This window comes from Panulirus ornatus, chromosome 38, assembly GCF_036320965.1.
Source record: "Panulirus ornatus isolate Po-2019 chromosome 38, ASM3632096v1, whole genome shotgun sequence".
In the NCBI taxonomy this organism is placed as follows: Eukaryota; Metazoa; Arthropoda; class Malacostraca; order Decapoda; family Palinuridae; genus Panulirus; species Panulirus ornatus.
The window spans coordinates 14,520,197-14,530,196 of NC_092261.1; the positions used below are offsets into that span (position 1 = coordinate 14,520,197).

Sequence of the window (10,000 nt, forward strand, 5' to 3'; positions counted from 1 at the left end):
CTGCAGCCAAGCAAAGGCACCAGCGATAGACACAAGAGTCACTGCAGTCTGGTGGCACCGTGTGTTTATGGCACGGTGCGACGAAGGTCTATCCATTCTACATCGAAGGCAGGATGATGGCACTGTGCAGTAATGGCACTGTGCGACGAAACACTCTACATTAATAGCATGATGATGGCACTGTGCAGTAATGGCATTGGGCAGCGAAACACTCTACATTAATAGCATGATGATGGCACTGTGCAGTAATGGCATTGGGCAGCGAAACACTCTACATTAATAGCATGATGATGGCACTGTGCAATTATGGCACTATGCAATCATGGCACTGTGCGACGAAACACACCTCCCCTACATCAAGCAGGTGACGATCTTGTCAATGGAACTGGCACCTTCATCACACCACCTGCCACCTATCTGACACCACTTCGTCACCTTCCTCACCTCACCCTGCCACTTTCATCACACCACCTGCCACCTACCTGACACCACTTGTCACCTTCCTCACCTCACCCTGGCACCTTCATCACACCACCTGCCACCTACCTGACACCACTTGTCACCTTCCTCACCTCACCCTGGCACTTTCATCACACCACCTGCCACCTACCTGACACCACTTGTCACCTTCCTCACCTCACCCTGGCATCCTTAAAGATCGGGTCAAAGGCCAGGTCTTCAAACCCAAAGGTCACTTCGCCCGGCTTGGAGGCGCAGGAACACAAGACGCTTTTCAGAACACAGATGCAAAATAAACCGAACGTTCGAGGGACCAGCGCTGTTCATATGACTATAAAAAAAACAATATCACAAAATTCTCAATAAAAAAAAATGACATAAATGTCTCCGATCAGCTACAGAAAACCGCCAACCAGAAACACAGCCTGTTATGATTACGAGAAACAAGAGAGGGTCGAGATCCGCCTCAGACTCGGCCACAGGGGTAGAAACACACACCCGGGATAAAGGAAGTTATACTTCTGGGGAGGGGGGGGGTCACACAGGTCAACGTGGTCAAGACACATGGTCCTGGTGGCCTGGATTATCTGCGGCCAGAGGTCTGTCGACTGACTGTGAGGGGTCACTTGAGCTGTCGACGTCCAGTGAGGAGCACCGAAGGGATAAGTCTTCAGCGCCTTCTTCAGGTGCTCAAGATAATCATAAGATCATATGTATACACTCTCAAATGTGTATATATACGGCCCTCGACGTGGCAGACACAGACGGACGGACACACACCCACTCACACACAAACACACACATGACATTTGGTGGGGACTCCGAGAAGTGAAAGAGACAGAAGCAACCTAAAGACACACATGTATGGAATGGGGACACACATGGAGGACGCGGACCCGCACGTAAGAAATGGGGACACACATATATATAGGGAATGGGGACACATATAAAGGGGATGGGGACACATATAAGGAGTGGAGTAACATACAGAAGATGGGGGCACATATAGGGAATTGGGGGGGACACACATAAATGAACGTCACACATAAAGGAAATGGGGAAACCTACAGGCGATGGGGAACACTCGTACAAAAATGCTGACACATAGACAAAAAAAATATAATGACAGGAGACACATATATGAGGGAGGGGGACACATATATAAGGTAGGGGGACACATATATAAGGTAGGGGGACACGTATATATATAAGGTAGGGGGACACGTATATATATATATAAGGGAGGGGGACACTTATATAGGGCAAGGGAACAGCCAGGTATGTGGCTGAGTCCCGACATCCTCCCAGGGAACGAAGCAGTACCCAAGTCCTGGGTGACTGGAGCACACCAACTTGCGTAAGGAGTTCAGTAAAAGCTTTCTGATGTCACCCCCTCCTCCCCTTACACACGCACGACACACACACACACTTGGCCTGGGCAGCAGCATCCACCGCGCTCCTCCGATCACTCACTCCTCCCACCCCAACCCCGCCCCACAATCCCACCCACCCTCGTTAAACCGGCACGATCCAGATGTTACGACATAGATAGACAGCGACAGACAGGTATAGAGAGAGAGAGAGAGAGAGAGAGAGAGAGAGAGAGAGAGAGAGAGAGAGAGAGAGAGAGAGAGAGGGGGGGGAACAACCCAGGAGGAGGACTGTTTGAGAACCCCTCTTCGTGGTACTGAATAAAATCACAGGCGACGTCGATGAAGGGGCTGCTGGCTGCAAGAACGCCCTCCTTTGTGTGGGTGCCAGTAATACATACATACATAATATATATATAATATATATATATATATATATATATATATATATAATATATATAATATACACACACACACAAACACACACACACACACACCGCGCGCGCGTCAAACATGTTCACCACACCATCAGTCATGACCAGCATGTTCACCACACCATCAGTCATCACCAGCATGTTCACCACACCATCAGTCATGACCAGCATGTTCACCACACCATCACCATCGTGTTCACCACACCATCACCAGCATGTTCACCACATCATCATGTTCACCACACCATCACCAGCATGTTCACCACACCATCAGTCATCACCAGCGTGTTCACCACACCATCATGTTCACCACACCATCAGTCATGACCAGCATGTTCACCACACCATCAGTCATGACCAGCATGTTCACCACACCATCAGTCATGACCAGCATGTTCACCACACCATCACCATCGTGTTCACCACACCATCAGTCATGACCAGCATGTTCACCACACCATCAGTCATGACCAGCATGTTCACCACACCATCAGTCATCACCAGCGTGTTCACCACACCATCACCATCGTGTTCACCACACCATCAGTCATGACCAGCATGTTCACCACACCATCAGTCATGACCAGCATGTTCACCACACCATCAGTCATGACCAGCATGTTCACCACACCATCAGTCATGACCAGCATGTTCACCACACCATCAGTCATGACCAGCATGTTCACCACACCATCAGTCATGACCAGCATGTTCACCACACCATCAGTCATGACCAGCATGTTCACCACACCATCAGTCATGACCAGCATGTTCACCACACCATCAGTCATGACCAGCATGTTCACCACACCATCAGTCATGACCAGCATGTTCACCACACCATCAGTCATGACCAGCATGTTCACCACACCATCAGTCATGACCAGCATGTTCACCACACCATCAGTCATGACCAGCATGTTCACCACACCATCAGTCATGACCAGCATGTTCACCACACCATCAGTCATGACCAGCATGTTCACCACACCATCAGTCATGACCAGCATGTTCACCACACCATCAGTCATGACCAGCATGTTCACCACACCATCAGTCATGACCAGCATGTTCACCACACCATCAGTCATGACCAGCATGTTCACCACACCATCAGTCATGACCAGCATGTTCACCACACCATCAGTCATCACCAGCATGTTCACCACACCATCACCATCGTGTTCACCACACCATCACCATCGTGTTCACCACACCATCACCATCGTGTTCACCACACCATCAGTCATGACCAGCATGTTCACCACACCATCAGGCATCACCAGCATGTTCACCACACCATCAGTCATGACCAGCATGTTCACCACACCATCAGTCATGACCAGCATGTTCACCACACCATCAGTCATGACCAGCATGTTCACCACACCATCAGTCATGACCAGCATGTTCACCACACCATCAGTCATGACCAGCATGTTCACCACACCATCACCATCGTGTTCACCACACCATCAGTCATGACCAGCATGTTCACCACACCATCAGTCATGACCAGCATGTTCACCACACCATCAGTCATGACCAGCATGTTCACCACACCATCAGTCATGACCAGCATGTTCACCACACCATCACCATCGTGTTCACCACACCATCAGTCATGACCAGCATGTTCACCACACCATCACCATCGTGTTCACCACACCATCACCATCGTGTTCACCACACCATCACCATCGTGTTCACCACACCATCACCATCGTGTTCACCACACCATCAGTCATCACCAGCATGTTCACCACACCATCATGTTCACCACACCATCAGTCATCACCAGCATGTTCACCACACCATCACCATCGTGTTCACCACACCATCAGTCATGACCAGCATGTTCACCACACCATCAGTCATGACCAGCATGTTCACCACACCATCACCATCGTGTTCACCACACCATCACCATCGTGTTCACCACACCATCAGTCATGACCAGCATGTTCACCACACCATCAGTCATGACCAGCATGTTCACCACACCATCAGTCATGACCAGCATGTTCACCACACCATCAGTCATGACCAGCATGTTCACCACACCATCACCATCGTGTTCACCACACCATCAGTCATGACCAGCATGTTCACCACACCATCACCATCGTGTTCACCACACCATCACCATCGTGTTCACCACACCATCACCATCGTGTTCACCACACCATCAGTCATGACCAGCATGTTCACCACACCATCAGTCATGACCCCCATGTTCTGTCTTCTATGTACTGTTAATGGACCATCAGCTCTTCTGTTATCTGTCTACCCCCATGTTCTGTCTTCTATGTACTGTTAATGGACCATCAGCTCTTCTGTTATCTGTCTACCCCCATGTTCTGTCTTCTATGTACTGTTAATGGACCATCAGCTCTTCTGTTATCTGTCTACCCCCATGTTCTGTCTTCTATGTACTGTTAATGGACCATCAGCTCTTCTGTTATCTGTCTACCCCCATGTTCTGTCTTCTATGTACTGTTAATGGACCATCAGCTCTTCTGTTATCTGTCTACCCCCATGTTCTGTCTTCTATGTACTGTTAATGGACCATCAGCTCTTCTGTTATCTGTCTACCCCCATGTTCTGTCTTCTATGTACTGTTAATGGACCATCAGCTCTTCTGTTATCTGTCTACCCAATGTTCTGTCTTCTATGTACTGTTAATGGACCATCAGCTCTTCTGTTATCTGTCTACCCCCATGTTCTGTCTTCTATGTACTGTTAATGGACCATCAGCTCTTCTGTTATCTGTCTACCCCCATGTTCTGTCTTCTATGTACTGTTAATGGACCATCAGCTCTTCTGTTATCTGTCTACCCCCATGTTCTGTCTTCTATGTACTGTCAATGAACCAACAGGTTCTCCTGTTATCCGTCTACCCCCATGTTCTGTCTTCTATGTACTGTTAATGGACCATCAGCTCTTCTGTTATCTGTCTACCCCCATGTTCTGTCTTCTATGTACTGTTAATGGACCATCAGCTCTTCTGTTATCTGTCTACCCCCATGTTCTGTCTTCTATGTACTGTTAATGGACCATCAGCTCTTCTGTTATCTGTCTACCCCCATGTTCTGTCTTCTATGTACTGTTAATGGACCATCAGCTCTTCTGTTATCTGTCTACCCCCATGTTCTGTCTTCTATGTACTGTCAATGAACCAACAGGTTCTCCTGTTATCTGTCTACCCCCATGTTCTGTCTTCTATGTACTGTCAATGAACCAACAGGTTCTCCTGTTATCCGTCTACCCCCATGTTCTGTCTTCTATGTACTGTTAATGGACCATCAGCTCTTCTGTTATCTGTCTACCCCCATGTTCTGTCTTCTATGTACTGTTAATGGACCATCAGCTCTTCTGTTATCTGTCTACCCCCATGTTCTGTCTTCTATGTACTGTTAATGGACCATCAGCTCTTCTGTTATCTGTCTAACCCATGTTGTGTCCTCTATGTACTCTTAATGAACCATCAGCTCTTCTGTTATCTGTCTACCCCCATGTTCTTTCCTCCATGTACTGTCAATGGACCAACAGGTTCTCCTGTTATCTGTCTACCCCCATGTTCTGTCTTCTATGTACTGTTAATGGACCAACAGGTTCTCCTGTTATCCGTCTACCCCCATGTTCTGTCTTCTATGTACTGTTAATGGACCATCAGCTCTTCTGTTATCTGTCTACCCCAATGTTCTGTCTTCTATGTACTGTCAATGAACCAACAGGTTCTCCTGTTATCTGTCTACCCCAATGCTCTTTCCTCCATGTACTGTCAATGGACCATCAGGTCTCCTGTTATCTGTCTTTCCTCAGTACATCCTCCTCCTCCTCCTCCTTACCCTCTACACGAGACAACATCAGGAACAGGAGGCAGATGAGCACATACACAGTAAGAACACTACAGTACTCTGTGCTTGAGCCTTGAACACGGCGGCATGACCCTTGGGTATGATGGCTTACCCAGGCTGGTCATATATTATGAACCCAAGACTCGCCCCGTCGTGCACGAAGGAGGGGCGTGTATCGTCGTGCACGAAGGAGGGGCGTGTACCGTCGTGCTTGAAGGAGGGGCGTGTACCGTCGTGCACGAAGGAGGGGCGTGTACCGTCGTGCTCGAAGGAGGGGCGTGTACCGTCGTGCTTGAAGGAGGGGCGTGTACCGTCGTGCTTGAAGGAGGGGCGTGTACCGTCGTGCTCGAAGGAGGAGGACGGGGCGTACCGCCGCGCACAAGGCGTCATAGCAGTAGACCAGATACGCAATACGCAAACCGCATTCTGAAATGCACACGTCGGCAAGAGGGTGATGATGTAAGCTTCCGCAATGGGCCGTCGGCTGGCTAAGGCTTCACAAACTTCGTCTCTTAACATCACCAAACGGAAAATCGGCACGTCCCCCCCGGACTGTTCCAGTCCAGCCCGGTCCGCTGGGACACAAATCTACATTTTTTTTTTTCTTTCATACGACGACTGAAAATGTACAGTGACTAAATGTTTTCAGCCACTCTTTTGGATGCATAAAATAACTACATATACGTGTGTGTGTGTGTGTGTGTGTGTGTGTGTGTGTGTGTGTGTGTGTGTGTGTGTGTACTGTGACTCTTTCTGGGGGACTGACGGAAAATGTAAAACAGAAAAAAAAAAAAGAAGTCTGTTAACATCAAAGTCAGGTCACATGACCTGTCGGTATAGGTTTGGGTGAGGCGGATACACGCGATAATCCTCCAGGTGACGGGCTCTGGATCGAGCGACTCCACCATAGTCTTCCTTTGGAAGCAGCAGGTCTGAGCTGTGTCGAATCGTAACGTCATTTCAGTCCGGGAAGGGGTCGTCGCAATGGAATTGGCTAAGAACACCTTCCTTGGCCAGATCCAAACTCTCCTCCTATTGTGTTTAAGGGCTCAGTGACCCTAATGGTGTAAGTTACGACCAATGTGACCAATGGACGTCTTACAACAATGGTTACAAGAGATAGTGTGTGTATACTCCAGCACTATCCTCTCAGGTTATTCGATGGTAAATAACAATAAGATATCTTCCCATGTTTTGTGTGTTTGTATATATGTATATCTTTAACGTTAGAGGCTCCAGTCACGGACAAAAGTCCACGTCAAGGCCAGGCCTTAATTGAAACAAAGTATAATGAATGGGGGAAGAGACAATGGAATGTATCTACGAATTCTGGAAGAAGTGAAAAAACTGACTTTTAAAATGTGCTGGGTCATACTTGTTGGGAAAGACATGAGAGGGGTGGAGAGTTCCAAAGCATCGAGGTGTAGGGAAAGAAACAGTTATCAAAACGACCTACCCTTGAGCTGCCAACGGTCACACAGTGATCATGTGGCGCAGCACAAGCATCCAGTCCTCGGGAAAGGGAACCAAAATTGAGGCGTAGGGCAAGCGGGTCAAGTTTCGAAGTTTATATAAGCACACCACCTTCCCTCCTCCTGCTTTAACGAGATGACGTCAGGAAATTAAGATAAAAAAAAAAAAAAGCCCTTGAGGAATAAATCTTCACATGGTTTCCAAGTCTCCTCCTAATACTAGAAAGCGGGGACGCAGATATGGAGGATTTCCAGCCCCACACGCTCTCGCCCCCTCACAGCCGCCCTCCACTACACGCACAAGATACGTGTGCGATATCTCTTTCCCCTCCCTAGCCTCCAGGGACCTGCTGGAATAAAACATCCATCATCACTCCAGTTCTACCACGAGAACATCTCCCTTTCGAAATTGTACACCATCTCCTTGAAACCCCTTGAGGGCAATGTGCTATCCCTCTCTATGTGGGAGCAAGAGCGATTCACAACACCAGTAAGGCACAAGGAACGACCCATATTTCCCCATCCCATAAAAAAAAAATGTAACCTCCGTCCTCCACTTCGACACCAAGTGACCACAATTATTCCGCAGTAAACCACAGGGAGGCGGGTGTTACCTGCTTTGTACGAGACCAAAGTTACCTCCGTTCCCTCTGTGAGGCAAGCCATTAATACCCCAGATGACACAAGGGAAGAGGAGTCACACTGTTGCCATTCCCCCACGTAGGCGTCAGAGCGATGCCTACTCCGGGCGCATGTGCCCGGACTCTACCTGCTCGTGGCAACAGTGCGAGCGATCATCAGCAGTCACCTTCGAGGTTGTATCTTCGTCAGAGGAGGGAAAGGAGGAGTACTGCCTCCTCAAACAACTTGTCATCCGAGGGAAGTCCATCATTTCCCTGCTCCTTCGTGGAGTGCAGTTTGGAAGCTGAGGAAGCCCCATAACTGGCTTCATGGGACATCATCATCATCATCATGAATAATAATAATAATAATAATAATAATAATAATAATAATAATAATAATAATAATAATAATGGTGGTGGTAATAATGACAAATACTACTACTACCACTACTACAAATACAATAACAATAATAATAATAATAATAATGATAATAGTAATAATAATAATAATAATAATAACAATAATAATAACAATAATAACAATGATAACAATAATAATAATGATAAAATACACTGCATAAATACCTCTTCGCACTGCATGGTAAGTTTCACACCCGTATGGACCTCATCTCTTGAACTTTGTCATTCAACTCTTTGAAACCTCTGTATGGCCCTCCGCATTCACATCTCCACCATTCAGTTCAATCAATTCATTCACTATTCTCGTACTATAAAAACAGTTCTTCAGACTCTCTATCTCTCTTTTATCAAGAGTTCTTGCTTGATTTCATGTTATGTTCTCTGATTGTTCTATCCCTACGTCTTTCGAAGAGCTGTTCACTGCCTGTATTCATCAGTCTGGTTTTAAAAAAAACTTAAAACGTTGTGATCAGGTCATCTTTCACTCTTCTGCCTTTCCCTGTTAACTCGCCCATCTAAACTCTGGCACCATCTTCGTTGCCCTCCTCTGGACCTTCTCTATCAGCTCTGAGCTCCTTTACGTTGCGGTGACCCAACCTGAGAGCATATTCTTAATTCTGGGTCTCATATAGGAAGTGAACAGCTGGCTGAATATCTCCTTATCCATAATACATGAATGCTATTCTCACATTTGCCAGCACACAGGTCTGTCTCCTTTACCGTCTTCTTAATGTAAACCTCTGGCAAGGGTCGATGTCAGCTTGTCATTCCTCATCACACAAACACAAACACACACACACACACACACGAACAGATTCCCACAGCTTAATTTCCTGTCAGATAATTACTAAGGCCTATTTCAACTGTGTCCCAGACTCAATACTGAACTATTACTTGGGTTGAATTTCACCAAATATGCATCGAACCCAAAGCTCAGCGTTTGTCCTGGTCCCCTTGTAAGTCGAAGCAATCCCCCTCACGTATTCGTCTCCCTCAGTATCATCAAGCAAACATGTTCAAGATGGATTCCAACCCCTTTTGTCGTCATTCGCACGGACCAACGAGAGAAACAGGCGTAGGTATCGAACCCTGTGTGTGTGTGTGTGTGTGTGTGTGTGTATGTATGTATGTATGTATGTATGTATGTATGTATGTATGTATGTATGTGTGTGTATGTGTGTGTGTGTGTGTGTGTGTGTGTGTGTGTGTGTGTGTGTGTGTGTGTGTTGGGGGACATTCCTTAACGTACCCAAGCAACTCCCCTGAGTACACACACACACACACACACACACACACACACACACACACACACACACCACAGCAACGCGACGAGAAATACAGGAATTTCATACGTAAAATCTT

General features: G+C 47.1%; 1 protein-coding gene and 1 long non-coding RNA gene across 2 annotated transcripts in view; both read right to left on the bottom strand.

The window, feature by feature from the left end:
• MCU (mitochondrial calcium uniporter) overlaps positions 1–10,000 on the bottom strand; it is a 725,481-nt gene that overhangs the window by 683,748 nt on the left and 31,733 nt on the right. The window lies entirely within an intron of this gene.
• The window catches only part of LOC139760916 (uncharacterized), a 383,133-nt gene that overhangs the window by 354,053 nt on the left and 19,080 nt on the right, over positions 1–10,000 (bottom strand). The gene's annotated exons all lie outside the window — the stretch shown is intronic.